The 12,940-nt window shown below is 43.7% G+C and overlaps 1 protein-coding gene across 1 annotated transcript in view; it reads right to left on the reverse strand.

Annotated features, from left to right (window-relative positions):
- The window catches only part of USP18 (ubiquitin specific peptidase 18), a gene marked incomplete at its 5' end in the record, with an annotated part of 629,755 nt that overhangs the window by 508,912 nt on the left and 107,903 nt on the right, over positions 1 to 12,940 (reverse strand).

Here is a 12,940-nt window from a genome sequence, read left to right on the forward strand (position 1 = left end):
ATAATAATCATATTTCATCAATTAGGAGAAATATAATAATCATATTTCTGTGAATATCTCAGTAAAGGAGCATCACACAATAAAGGTTAAGGTGTCATTTTAAAGCTGTAAAGACATGGTAAAAGAACTGTGCCTGTTATGTTATACACATGTACAGATATCAAAGTTTGTTTCAGACTTAGGTTATGGAAATTATGATTTTTGTCATATTTTTGTAAATAACTTTGCAAGAAAACATGCCAGTTTGCCAAGTAATACCTCATTTTGAAGAGAGTGTTACTCGTTACAACATGGTAAAAGAACTGTGTCTGTGCACTGTACACATGTACAGATATCACAGTTTTAGTTTTGTAGGATTATGAAAGTTATACATTTCCAATACTTCTAATTATTATGCCCATATATTTGCAAGGGAGCATGGTGATGACACAAATGGTGCATCATTTTGAAGTGGACACTGAAACACACAACTTGTACACTGATGTGTAGCCTCTATCTGATACAAGTGATGAAATATTATGCTTTATCAAGGAGAAATATATTAATCATTTTTCTGTGAATATCTCCGTAAAGGAGTATTACTCCGTAATGATTAAGGTATCATTTTAAAGCTGACATTCATAAAAACAAATGAAATAAAAAAATTGTATGGGTCTACATGGTACATTGACCAAGATATTGTGCTTTGCTTTTCCAAAAAGGTAAAAAATATGTGCAGTATCAGCATTCCTTGCCAAATATTTACTAATTATTGTGATACGCACTATCAACATTTACACTGTTGGAAAGGTCAGTGTCTGCTGAACAACTTTTGCATTTACATTTTTAATATAGCTCTTATAAAGAGTTATGAACATTTGTTTTCTGTATAGTATTACAAATGGATTTTCTGAAAATGAGCTCAGGCTGTATTGTTGTTCCTATGGTGGAATTAAGCAGGCAGCTTTTTCTGAGCTGCTCCTGAGTGAATGAGTTATTACGAGCACTTCTGGCAACACTCACCTCTTAGCACATTGCAATCTTTCTGACTAGTTTCCCCTTTCTTTTTTTAGTCATTGTGATACTGTGAAAGTACTGATGAGAGGAATTGCACAACTGGATCTTCCTGAAGACTCAGCTACAAGTCACCAAAGTTCAAACAGATTCCTTCCAGCTAAACCGGAGAGTCAGGAATCAGCTGCTGTGATTCTGTTTGGAAGTCCTGAATGTGAGGTGGCCTGTGCTACATCCTGTAGCACCTATGACAGCACTGATGTGATCTAGGTGGATACCAAGACAGGATTTGATAAAAGGTAATGTGATATCTTCCAGCAAGATCATCTTCAATCAAGTGATGTTTCAGAAGTGGACCACACTAACTGCAGCAGGGCATGCGCCACTGTCTAAACATTCTACTATCCATACTGCAGTAACAGAAATAATTCCATCAGAAAAGATCATGACATTAGCTTATACAAATGTGGTAATCTTACAGATATGGACAAAAAGACCATCTTGACCAGAAAGTGGCTATTCCCTGAAGGCTTTCAGTTCCATAAGCATTTCATAGGGTATTCTGTAAGCCAGCAAAACAGTCCACAGCTTCTGGCTGAATTCAAGAGTTTACACTATTCTCAGAGTCTGGATGGGGTCTTCTGTGGTCCATGCTTTGTCTTCAATGGTGTGTGTGTCTCTGCGCCTGTGTGTGAGCGTCTGTGAGTCTTCACACCAATGACAGATTGGTCTAATATGAGGAAGATTCTAAAATGACATAGCAAGTGAAAGGACCATAAATATGCACTTGCAAAATCAGAGGCATTTCTAGAAGTATGTGAGGGTCAACTGCAAGCAGCTTATCAGTGTATTGCACAGAAAGAAAATGTTGCAGGAACACACAGCAATTTTTTCTCTGTTGAAGACAGAATCTTCCACTTTGTGGGTTTTGCACTCACTGACCATTTAAGGGAGGGTCTGCAAAATGTGCTGTATACTTCAGCACAAATTCACAGTAAAATTATTAACCTTATTGGGTTACAGATTCACAGAAAAATTTTAAGCAAAGTTAAAGAGGCAAAGTTCTTCAGTTTAATTGCTTATGGAACACCTGGCATCTCCTATAAGGAGCAAGAGACTTTGGCTCTACATTGTGTTCACAGAAGTGACAAAGATGTAGAAATCCGTGAAGACTTAACTGAATTTGTTGAAGCATGTGACACCACAGGAGAAAGCCTTAGCTGACCTCTTTCTATACAGACTCACAGCATGGGGTGTGGATTAGGAGCTGTTGCAAGGTCAAGGCTAGGACAGAGAAAACAGCATGTCTGGCCATTTCAATGGTGTGCAGGCAAGAATTTGAGCTCTGTTTACACAAACTGTGTACACTGGCTGCAAAGCACACAACCTCAGCATTGCAATAGTTCATCCATGTGCAATGCATGATATGGCAAATATTCTTTGAAACCTGTAGAAAAGTAATTTTAATGTTAAATTCCTCTGCTAAATATCATAATGCATATTTAGCACACATTAAGGAATTCACACAGTTGCCACATGACTATGAAGACAGAAATACCTCACCTTAGGCATCTGGCAACATCCAGTGGATGACTCAGGATGACTGCCTGCAGTAGTTAGAGAATAAACATGTCATCCTTGTCACCACTTTAGAGTATTGCTGAATATGGCAAAGATGCTTACAGACATCTGTATTCTATCACAAGATTTGATTTCATTGTAGCTCTGGTGACAATGGAGTTTGGGCTTGATATAATTAAGCTATTTCATCTGTACCTACAGCAGGAACAGACTGACTTGATTCAGGGAAATGCTATCCTTGACACTTCTCATGCAATGAGATCAAATGCTGACTGTAAAAGAAGTCAAGCAGCTGACAGCCCGAGTCATGGTAGAAGACAGTGTTCCATGGATCTGTTGAAGGCAGGCTCAAGGAAGCAACACTGGTGTTGCTGACCATAGGAATACTTTTGAAGGAACATCCTCATCCCATTCCTGGACCATGACATGGGTGAAATAAAAGACCAGCTTACAGAAAGCCACCCATGTTTCATTGCACAGTGTCTGGTGCCAAACATACTGCATGCTTTGGAAGAAGATGAGAAAGTGGAGGAATTATACAATGCATATAAGACTGACTTATCAGATCTGTCCTGATTCAAAAATGACCTTCAGTATGGGTGGTCAGATGGAGTGCAGTTGCACAGAACAAGCTACCAACCACCATCCTCTCAACCCTATAGCAGCTGAACCCAACATTTTATCCAAAAGATATATAGTGCATTAACAATTCTGGCCACCATGCCAGTGAGTGTTGCCTCTGCAGAGACATCATTCAGTGCACTATGATCCATTAAAACTTGCCTACGCAATACTATGTCTGATTTATGCTTCCATGGGTTGGCTTTGATGCAGATACATGATGCCATTGATGTTAATATCACTCAGGTGCCGAATGGTGATCATTACATGGATCAAAGTCTGTTTAATAGGTTCATAAGTAGGTACTAGGCTATCTGCCCGAAGGCATTTATAAGCCTAGCTGGAATATGTTGGCTTTCGCCACCCCCTTAGATTCATTATCTATGCCTCTGTCCAGCAGAGCCATTGAAGTGATCCCTGGGGTAAACTTGTTTCCCATCCACTCGTCAAGGTTTCTCTTGAAGAGGGTTAGCGAGGAGCTCTGCCTAATGTAGATTGGAATCTTGTTCCAGAGCATGGGAAGTCTCTGGGATAGGAATCTATCCCTCCAGCACATCCTATTTATTGTTGTGGTGAGGTTTAGATCCCTGGGGCGTGTGGCTCGAGGGGATATGGTTTTCTTTAGGTGGAGCATGTCCATCAATTCTGTGTTGGACATGGCCTTGTATGTCAGGCAGAGATCACCTCTGAATAGGCGGTATGCAAAAGAGTACAGCTGGAGTTTCTTCATTCGAGCTGCATAGGGCATTTGCTTGAGGCCAGTGATCCTCTTGGTGAGGTACTTCTGTGGGCTTTCCAATTTTTGCAGGTGTTTTGTAAGGTACATCCCAAATGGGGCATTGTACTCTATGATGGGTCTGATGAGTGATGCATTAAGGTACATCCCAAATGGGGCATTGTACTCTATGATGGGTCTGATGAGTGATGCATAGAGGGACCCAATGACCTCTTTCAATCTGGAAGCAAACCCTTTTGTGTTTAGGTGGGCCACATAGAAGGATTTTCTAACCACTTTGGCAATATGATTATCAAAGGAGAGATTACTATCTACTTGGGTCCCCAGATCCCTTATTACGTCTTCTGTATTTAGGGGGCTACCACCTATGTGGTAGTTTGTGGGTACTTTGTTTTTTCCAAAAGGGGATGACAATGCACTTTTTGGCATTTTGCTTGAGGCCATAGGTTTGACACAGGTCTCAGTGAGACCCCTTTGTAGGAGGTCTGTGTCAGCCAGAGAGTCAATTATAGCCCCTAGTTTGCAGTAGTCTGCAAACTTGGTCAGCCATAGTCCTCCTGTGCTTGCCTGTACCTCTGAGAAGTATATGGTGAACAGGAGGGGTCCTAGGACTGAGCCCTGGTGAACGCCACTTGTTTAGTCAGACCTAGCTCCCGCAACTCTTACCATGTGGGTTCTGTCTGTGAGCCAGTTGGCAACCCATCTCATGATGTAGGGGTTTATGTTCAGGCTGGTGAGCTTGTCTATAATACCAGAGTGGGGAATGGTGTTGAAGGCCTTTGCAAGGTCTAGGTAGGCTGTGTGGACCACATTTCTCTCATCTTTAGCCTCGGTAATGGTCTCAAAGAAGTCCACCAGGTTTAGGAGGCATGATCTGCCCTTAAAGCCAAAAGTACAGTTGTGTTCACTTACCATAAATGTAGATGTTCGAATGTATTCACTGTTGCAGTCATTACACTTGGGTTATCCTGCTGGCAGGCTACCCTCAGTTGGCCTGAATTCCAAAGTTTAGGTCCGGTGTCGGTTGCTGTCGTCTCTTCCCTGACGTCAGTGCACCAGGGGTATAAAAGATGCAGCCAACGCCATTTTCTTCAGTTTTTCTTGCCCCAGATGTCAGGTGCCCCCAAAAGGGTAGGCTAAAATATGCTAGTAAAATATGCATGTTCCAAAATATATTATAACTTTATCTACAAGCAAATACACCACATTGGTTGTATAGATTAGAGAAGTGCAGATAAGTTCCAGCAAAGAAATGGGGAATGGTGGGTGGGTAACCTGGACTGCAACAGTGAATACACTTGAACATCTACATTTATAGTAAGTGTACACAACTGTACTATGTTCTTCGTGTTTCACTGTTGCAGTCATTACACTTGGGTTGAATCCCAAAGCTATGGTTGGGAGGCTGGAGCTAAATAGCATTAGGAGCGGCTATGAGGCCCTGCAGAACTGCAGTGGCAAAGCCTGCCCTGGATTTAGAGTAGAGTGATAAATGACAGTGCTTTATAAAGGTGTGCACCAAACTCCAGGTAGCAGCCTCCAAAATGTCTTTGGTTGGTACCCCCCTGAGGAAGGCTGCTGGTTGCTGCTCTGGTTGAATGTGGCCTAATGCCCTTAGGCACTGGCTTGCCATGTTGTGAATAGCAGAAACAAATGCAGTGGCCTATCCACTTTGAAATAGTCTGCTTTGAAATAGCCTTTCCTTGTGATCCTGCAGCATATGCCACTAGTAGTTGCTGTCTTCCTGAAGGCTTTGGTTCTGTTCAAGTAGAGGCGTAGCTGTCTATGTATGTCCAAAGAATGCAGAATTTTCTCCCCCTTATTCTGTGGGTTTGGATAAAAAGTAGGCAGATGAATAGTTTGGTTAAGGGCCACATTGGACACTACCTTAGGCATAAATGTCGGGTTTGTCCTCAGAGAAACCCTGTCTGGAGAAAAAATGATAAAGGGTTCCACAGCCATGAGTGCTTGCAGCTCTGAGACTCGTCTTGCAGAGGTTATTGCTAGGAGCATAGCTGTTTTCCAAGATAAAAACTATAGATCAGCTGTAGCGACTGGCTCAAAAGGAGGCAGGGTGAGTTTTTCCAAGACATAATTGAGGTCCCATGCAGGTACTGGTGATCTCCTTGGAGGCCTTACGTTTTTGGCTCCTTTGAGGTACTACCCTAACAAAGGATGAGAAAAGATAGGTGGCTCTGTATTGTAATGAGCCGAAATGGCAGAGGCATGAATTTTAATTGATGAAAAGGACAGACAGTGGGAGGATGGCATAATGGTTAAGGCATTTGCCTTACAAACACAAGGTGCAGGGTTTGATTCTCACATGAGGTAATTGGCTAGGCTTAAAATGGCCCACAAGGGCAGTTAACCTAGTACTAACCTATGAACCTATGAACCGAACCTTTGTCCAGCATCTCAGTTAGGTATTGCAAAATAGGAGGAATATTTGGTACAGCTGTGTCAATCCTTTGTGCCCGATTCCAAGCACAGAATCTCTTCCATTTTCCAGCACAAGATTTTCTGGTACTGGGCCTTCTGGTCCGACATCCATCACAGCTTTAGTGAGAGGTGCGTTTTGTATGACTACATTATCTGCCATGCTGCCAGGTTTAAGGTCTTTAGTTGTCTGTGCAGGATTTGATTGTTTTGCTGGGATAGTTGAGGTATTTGAGGCAAGGTCCACGACGGGCATTGAGACAAGTTCCTTAGGATTGGATACCAGTACTGGCGGGGCTTGACAAGTACTTTGGCTTCTCTTTTCTGACCTTTAGGAGTACCTTGGGGAGGAGAGGCAGAGGAGGAAAGGTATATACTTCTAAGTTTTTCCAGGTGAAAGATAGTGCATCCACCTTCCATGCTCGTCTGTGATGAGTTCTTGTGCAGAATCTTTTTATTTGGTAGTTGTGAGAAGAGGCAAATAGATCTATATCTGGGCATCCCCATTTCCTTGTTATCATGCTGAAGACTTGTGGATCTAATTTCCACTCGTGGGGATCCATGAGGTTTCTGCTTAGTTCATCTGCCAGAGTATTTATCTTTCCTGGCAGGAACTGTGCCTGCAGATGCACTTGGTAAGTCAATGCGGTGTCCCACAAAGTCATGGCTAGTCTGCAAAGGGGGTAAGAATGAGTGCCTCCCTGCTTGTTTATATACCACATGACTGTGGTGTTGTCTGTCTTTATCAGTAATTGTCCCGGATGAAGTAGGTCCTTAAAGGCTGTCAGAGTATTCTGAACAGCTAGCATCTCTTTTTGATTGATATATAGATGCATTTGGTTTGCGGACCATGTGCCTTGAATACATCTTCCTGCCACGTGTGCCCCCCAGGCATATCTGATGCATCCGTTGTTAATGTCTGCCTGGCTGGGGGTAAGGTGAATGGCTGTCCCTTGTTCTGGTGACAAGCCTTCGCCCACCATCGAAACTCCTGTTGCAGGCAGAGAATGAGGGTAATTATTGTTTCCAGGCTGTGGCAATGTGGAGTCCAAACACTTTTTAGGTACCATTGAAGTTTCCTCATATGCAGTCTCACATATGGAATTAGTAGAATGCAGGATGCCATGAAGCCCAAAGCCTGCAGAATTTTTCTTGCAGATAACTGGGCCTTTGTTGCTAACAGGTTGAAATAGGTAGTCAGTTGCCTTTGTTTGTCTGGCGTGAGATGAGCCATCTGGGCAGTTGTATTTAAGCTTGCAGCTAGGAATATTATCTCTTGAGAGGGTACTAGTTTTGATTTCTTTTCATTGACTGTGTACCCTAGGCCTGTTAGGGATCTCTCTACAAATGCTAGATGCTGTAGTAGAATGTCCTTGTTCTCTGCTTGAATGATGCAGTCGTCCAAGTAAGGATATATTTATATTCCTCTTTGTCTGCAGAATGCAATTACTGGTGCCAGGCACTTTGTGAAGACCCTGGGCACAGTAGATAAGCCAAAGGGCAGTGCAGAGAATTGGTAGTGCATTGAGCCAGCTTTGAATCAGAGGTATCTTCTGCATGTTTGTCTGAATGGGACATGCAGGTATGCCTCTTTTAGGTCTAAAGTCACAAGCCTTCTTGCCCAGCATGGGCAGAAGTTGCTGTAGAGTCAACATTTTGAATTTTGGTATATCCAGATATGTGTTTAGAATAGATAGGTCCAGTATTGGTCTCCAGGTCTTGTCCTTTCTTGGTACGAACAGTAGTCTTGAATAAATTCCTCGTCCCTGCTCTTGCTCTGGTACTAGTTGAATGGCCCTCATGTCCATGAGGGATGAGGCTTGCTTTTGTGCCTCTGCCCATTGATGTTTTGGCAGGTCTGGTCAACCATTTGCCCTTGGCAGAGTATGGAAGTGAAATTTGTAGCCTTGTGACACTATGTCTAGGACCCACTTGTCCTGTGTTATAATGTGCCAATTTTGTGAAAAAAGTGCTAACTTTCCCCCTAAAGGTGCTGCCAGAAGATAAGTGCTTGGTGCAGGCAGGGGGAAGTCATTGGGACCATTTCCTGTATGGCTGTGTTTTGTCTTCTCCACTTTTGGAGGTAGAAACACCCCATTGTTTAGACCTGTATGAACCTTGGGGTTGGGATCTGCCTCTTGGGCACCTGTATCTGCCCCTCTGGAGGTCTGTCTGATACTGGAAAGGACCAATTCTTTGTAGGCCAGTGTCTGCTAAATCTTGAAGGCTGTACCTGTAAGAAATCTTTAACCGTTTGCATAGATTTAGCCTTGTCCTCCATTTTCTTTAACACCTCTACTGCTTTAACACCAAACAAGGTATCATGCTGTAATGGAGCATCTAATAATTTTGCTTCGACATGATCAGGCAGATTTTGTTCCTTTAACCAAGCATGCCTCCTGATGACAGAACCTGTAACAGCGGCCCTGCAGGAGGCCTCCAAAGAATCAAAACCACATTGTAAAGTATGCTTTTCAACTTAACGTGCAATAAATCCTGCATTTCTGTTCTGCACATTCAGAATTTAACATTTTCTGTTTAAGTAGTGACATAATATATTGCTGATATTTGAGCATATGAAACTGACAATTTAAAGCCATTATAGCCAAGGCAGCAGAAGTGTAAATCTTTTTTCCCCATCTGTCCAATGCCCTAGAGTCCCTGTCAGAGGGGGTAGGGTTTTTTGCAGTGGAAACCTTGACCCCTTTGGGACCCTGAGAGATAGTTTCTGGGTCAGCAGCAGGGTTTTTGAAAAGGAATTTATCAGAGTCAGGAACCCTATAGTACCCGTCCGGTTTAACAGGAGCTGCAGGTAAAGAGTCAGGGGTCAGACCAGACTCTGAAAATACATCTACAATGTCTAACACAGGTGGAATAGCTAGGGGCCTGTGTTGTGGTAGTAACAGGAAGTCTCTGAGCCTTTTCTTAGATTCTGAAAAATCTTGGCTCTCCCAGTGGAAATGCTCCCTCATGGTATGCAAAGTTTCCCCAAAAGAGTAATCCTCAGGAGGGGAGGCTGAAGGAATAGATTCTTCAGCATCAGAATCCTCATAGGAAGGAAGAGAGCATTCCTGATCAGAAGAGGAATCAGATGAAATGGAAACCTGATCTGAAGATTCATATTCTGTCTCTTGTCTAGGCCTTTTATCTGGAGGGGGATGGGAACCCCTGATCAAAGTAATTAGGTCTTCGGCCATTTTGAGCATCTGTTTTTTGGGCATGGAGGCCTGTCCATTAGGCTGTTCTACTTGTTTCTTTGTCTTTAAAGGTGCTTTAGCCTTTGAAGCCGAAGTCGTTTTAATGTACAATTGAGTAGGTCTGAAAACACCCTCAGAAGCCGATGCCTGCTCAGCGGCTCCAGACCCATCTGAGGGAATAGTCTCCGAAGGACCAATACCTTGAGCTTCCAGCGGCCTAGTCAACTCGACGTGGGAGTCCGTAGTGGCCTGCGGGTCTGGCCTGCGGGTCTAAAGTAGCAGGAGTCAGGGGTTGCGAAGGCACCTCACTGAGAACCAGTGACTGGCTTAGAAGAAGCCTAGTCATCTGTTTTGGACCTCGGATGCCTGTCTTTTTCCTTTTCTTTGCGCTTCTTGTGAATTCCGGTAGTCGGAAGGCTATCCGATGACATCATATAATTAAATCTTCTACCAAAATAGTGAAATGCAAAATCGTACAGACGCTTAATAGTGCATTGGTTAAATCTAGCACAAAACTGACAACTAGCAATGTCGTGGTCAGGGCCTAGGCAAGGAATACAGTAAGAATGAAGGTCCTTATGAGGTATTTGCTTCCCACAAGAAATACAATTATTAACTTTTTCTGACATCGGTCTGGAGCAAGAAAAAAAAAAGTTTCCCCAACGGGGTACTTGGCTTTTAATGAAGACTTCAGATCTGAAACTCAAACATGAAAATCTCAGGAGTCGACCGGCACTTGCGAACTGCTTATGCTTCAGGCACAGCGTGGCAAGAAAGACTAAAGAAAATGGCTTTGGCTGCATCTTTTATACCCCTTGTGCACTGATGTCAGGGAAGAGGCAATAGCAACCAACGCCAGACCTACACTTTGGAATTCAGGCAGACTGAGGGTAGCCTGACAGCAGGATAACCCAAGTGTAATGACTGCAACAGTGAAACACGAAGAACATCTGGGTAGGGTCCAGTGTTTGGAGGTTTCCAATGTCTCTGTTAATGAGATCCATGATGATATGCTCCATAGTTTTGCAGACCAAGCTAGTCTGGCTTATAGGGCGATAGTTCCCGGGGTCAGTTGTGGCTCCACCTTTGTGGAGCGAAATAACCGTTGCTGTGCGCCACTCTGTGGGCATGTAGCCTGTGGAGAGGCTGAGTTTAAACAGTGTGTTTAGGTGAGGGGTTAGTTCTTCTTTGAGCTCATGTAGGATGCAGCCTGGGACACCGTCCGGTTCCACTGATGCTGTGTTTTTGGCTTTGGAGAGGGCTGTTTTAACCTGCCTGTCTGTGATTTTAGGGGCACTACATTCTTCTGGTATGGTTATGGGCCCTTTTGGGTGTGAGGGGGGGGGGTGAAGTTTGCACTGAACCCATCTGCCAGGATGTTGGCTATATCGGTCTGGTCAATGTATTTTGTGCCATTCTGCACCAACTCCGAGCAGATCTGAGAATTGCCACTTAGATTCTTGACATAGCTAAAGAATGCCTTGTGGTTATCTTTGGAGTCCATAGCAATTTTTCTTTCGAAGCTAGCCTTGGATGATTTTATGAGGGAATGTAGTTTCTTGCTGATACTGATCAGGGATGTCTTCCCTTCTTGGGGATTTTACTCTTTCTGTACTAGTTTCCTCCTTCGATTGTATAGCTTGGTTATGGCAGGGGTCCACCAGACTGGTTTCCTTTTCCTAGAGGAGTGAGTCTTGGTTTTGTTTAGGATAGCACAATCCATGCATTCTTGTACGTGCCCATACAGTGCATTAGTAAAGGATTTTGCAGCTTAGACAGCATTATTCTTTAGCATGGGGGCTTTGAAACTTCTCACCTCGGTCTTAAGTAACCTGAAGTTTGCTTTTGAACATTTTTTCAGTGGTTCCTTTGACCAGGGGTGGTGGCAGAATGTGGATATCAAGAGTGATTAGTTTATGGTCAGATCTAACCAGCGAGGGGGTTGACCTCCATGGTGATGTCCAGGTCCAATATATTGTCACCTATGGTGGGGGTGTTGACCAGTTGATCCAGGGCATTTGAGTTTATAAATTCTAGGAAATGCTGGGCAAGGGAGTTTGTACTTGAATAGTTCTCCCAGTTAATGTTTGGGTAATTGAAATCACCCAATATCAGGGTGTTTGGTAGGACCTTTATGTTTCCCAGTGTTTCCAGGAATGCAGAGTGGGGGTCCTGGGACATGGTGGGTGATCTGTAGAAAGCTATACTTTGAATAGCAGTTTTGCCCATTGTTAGTTGCACGTGGATGATCTCTGTAGCATCGCGCTGCGCCACTAACCTGGAGGTGTGGGTATCCTTGATGAATATGGATACTCCCCTGCCTTTTGTATTCCGGTCCGGGATTTGTGGCCGAAATGTATGGTATGAGTTGTAGCCTGGTAGTGCTGGGGTGCTCTCTGGAGCCTTAAACCAGGTTTCTGTTACTGCACATATATCGATTTTCTCCATACTGAGGAGTGAATAAAGTGCGTGCATTTTGAGGTTTAGACTTCTGGCATTGAGTAGCATTACCCTCAGTTTTTGTTACTTGTGCCATTTATGGCGGTGGGTTTGTCTTTTGAGCCTTGCCTAAAAAAGGCACTATGGGGGCGGCAAGAGCCTTGGCCAGTATTTGAAAGCCTAAGCCATCTCTAGCGAAGCAGTGTGGCTTGTCGAGCATGTCGTCTCAGGCTGAGAGATGCTGGATCACCTTTGAATGACACCAGAAGCTTAGCCAACTGTTGAAATTGATAACTTTTTCTCTATACCGTGGTATCATTCGTGGTGAGGGCAGGATGCTACTCAGGGTCAGGGTCATACCAGCCTGGGCTACATGATCAGAGAGCTCCTCCAGGTCTCTTTTCATGTAGTCCAGGGAGGTACGGCTCAGGTCATTCACACCAACATGGACAATGATAGAGTCATATTTGTACTTGTTCTTGAGTGACCTGAGTGCTTGTGTTATGTGGCGGATCCTGGCACCAGACAGGCAGCTAACAGTAACCTTCTCCTTGTTCAGCCTAATGAGTGGGATGTCAGTGTGCCTGCCTAGAGTCACCTATTACTAGTGTGTCGGGTATGTTATTTTGCCTTAAGGGCTGTGATTGTGTGGCACATTGGTTTTGCGAAGTATGTGTTTCATGGTTTGTGTTGGGGGTGGAGGTTGCTTGGATGTCTGCTTTAGAATTCAGATAAAGTCTTACCTAGGTGATGCAGCAGATCATCAGGATGATGGCAGCTGGATACTCATCCCTGATTGTACATTGTCCTGTGCTGACAGTATGCCACAGATGGGTGGCCTCCACTTTGGACTGTATTGTGGTCTTACTGCAAATGGTTTACCCCACTTTTGCTAAATGTAGCAAAATCACAGCAGTCAACAGTTTCCAGCATTGGT

The sequence above is a fragment of the Protopterus annectens genome, chromosome 11.part0 (assembly GCF_019279795.1).
Source record: "Protopterus annectens isolate FY-2018-M chromosome 11.part0, PAN1.0, whole genome shotgun sequence".
Lineage (NCBI taxonomy): Eukaryota > Metazoa > Chordata > Ceratodontiformes > Protopteridae > Protopterus > Protopterus annectens.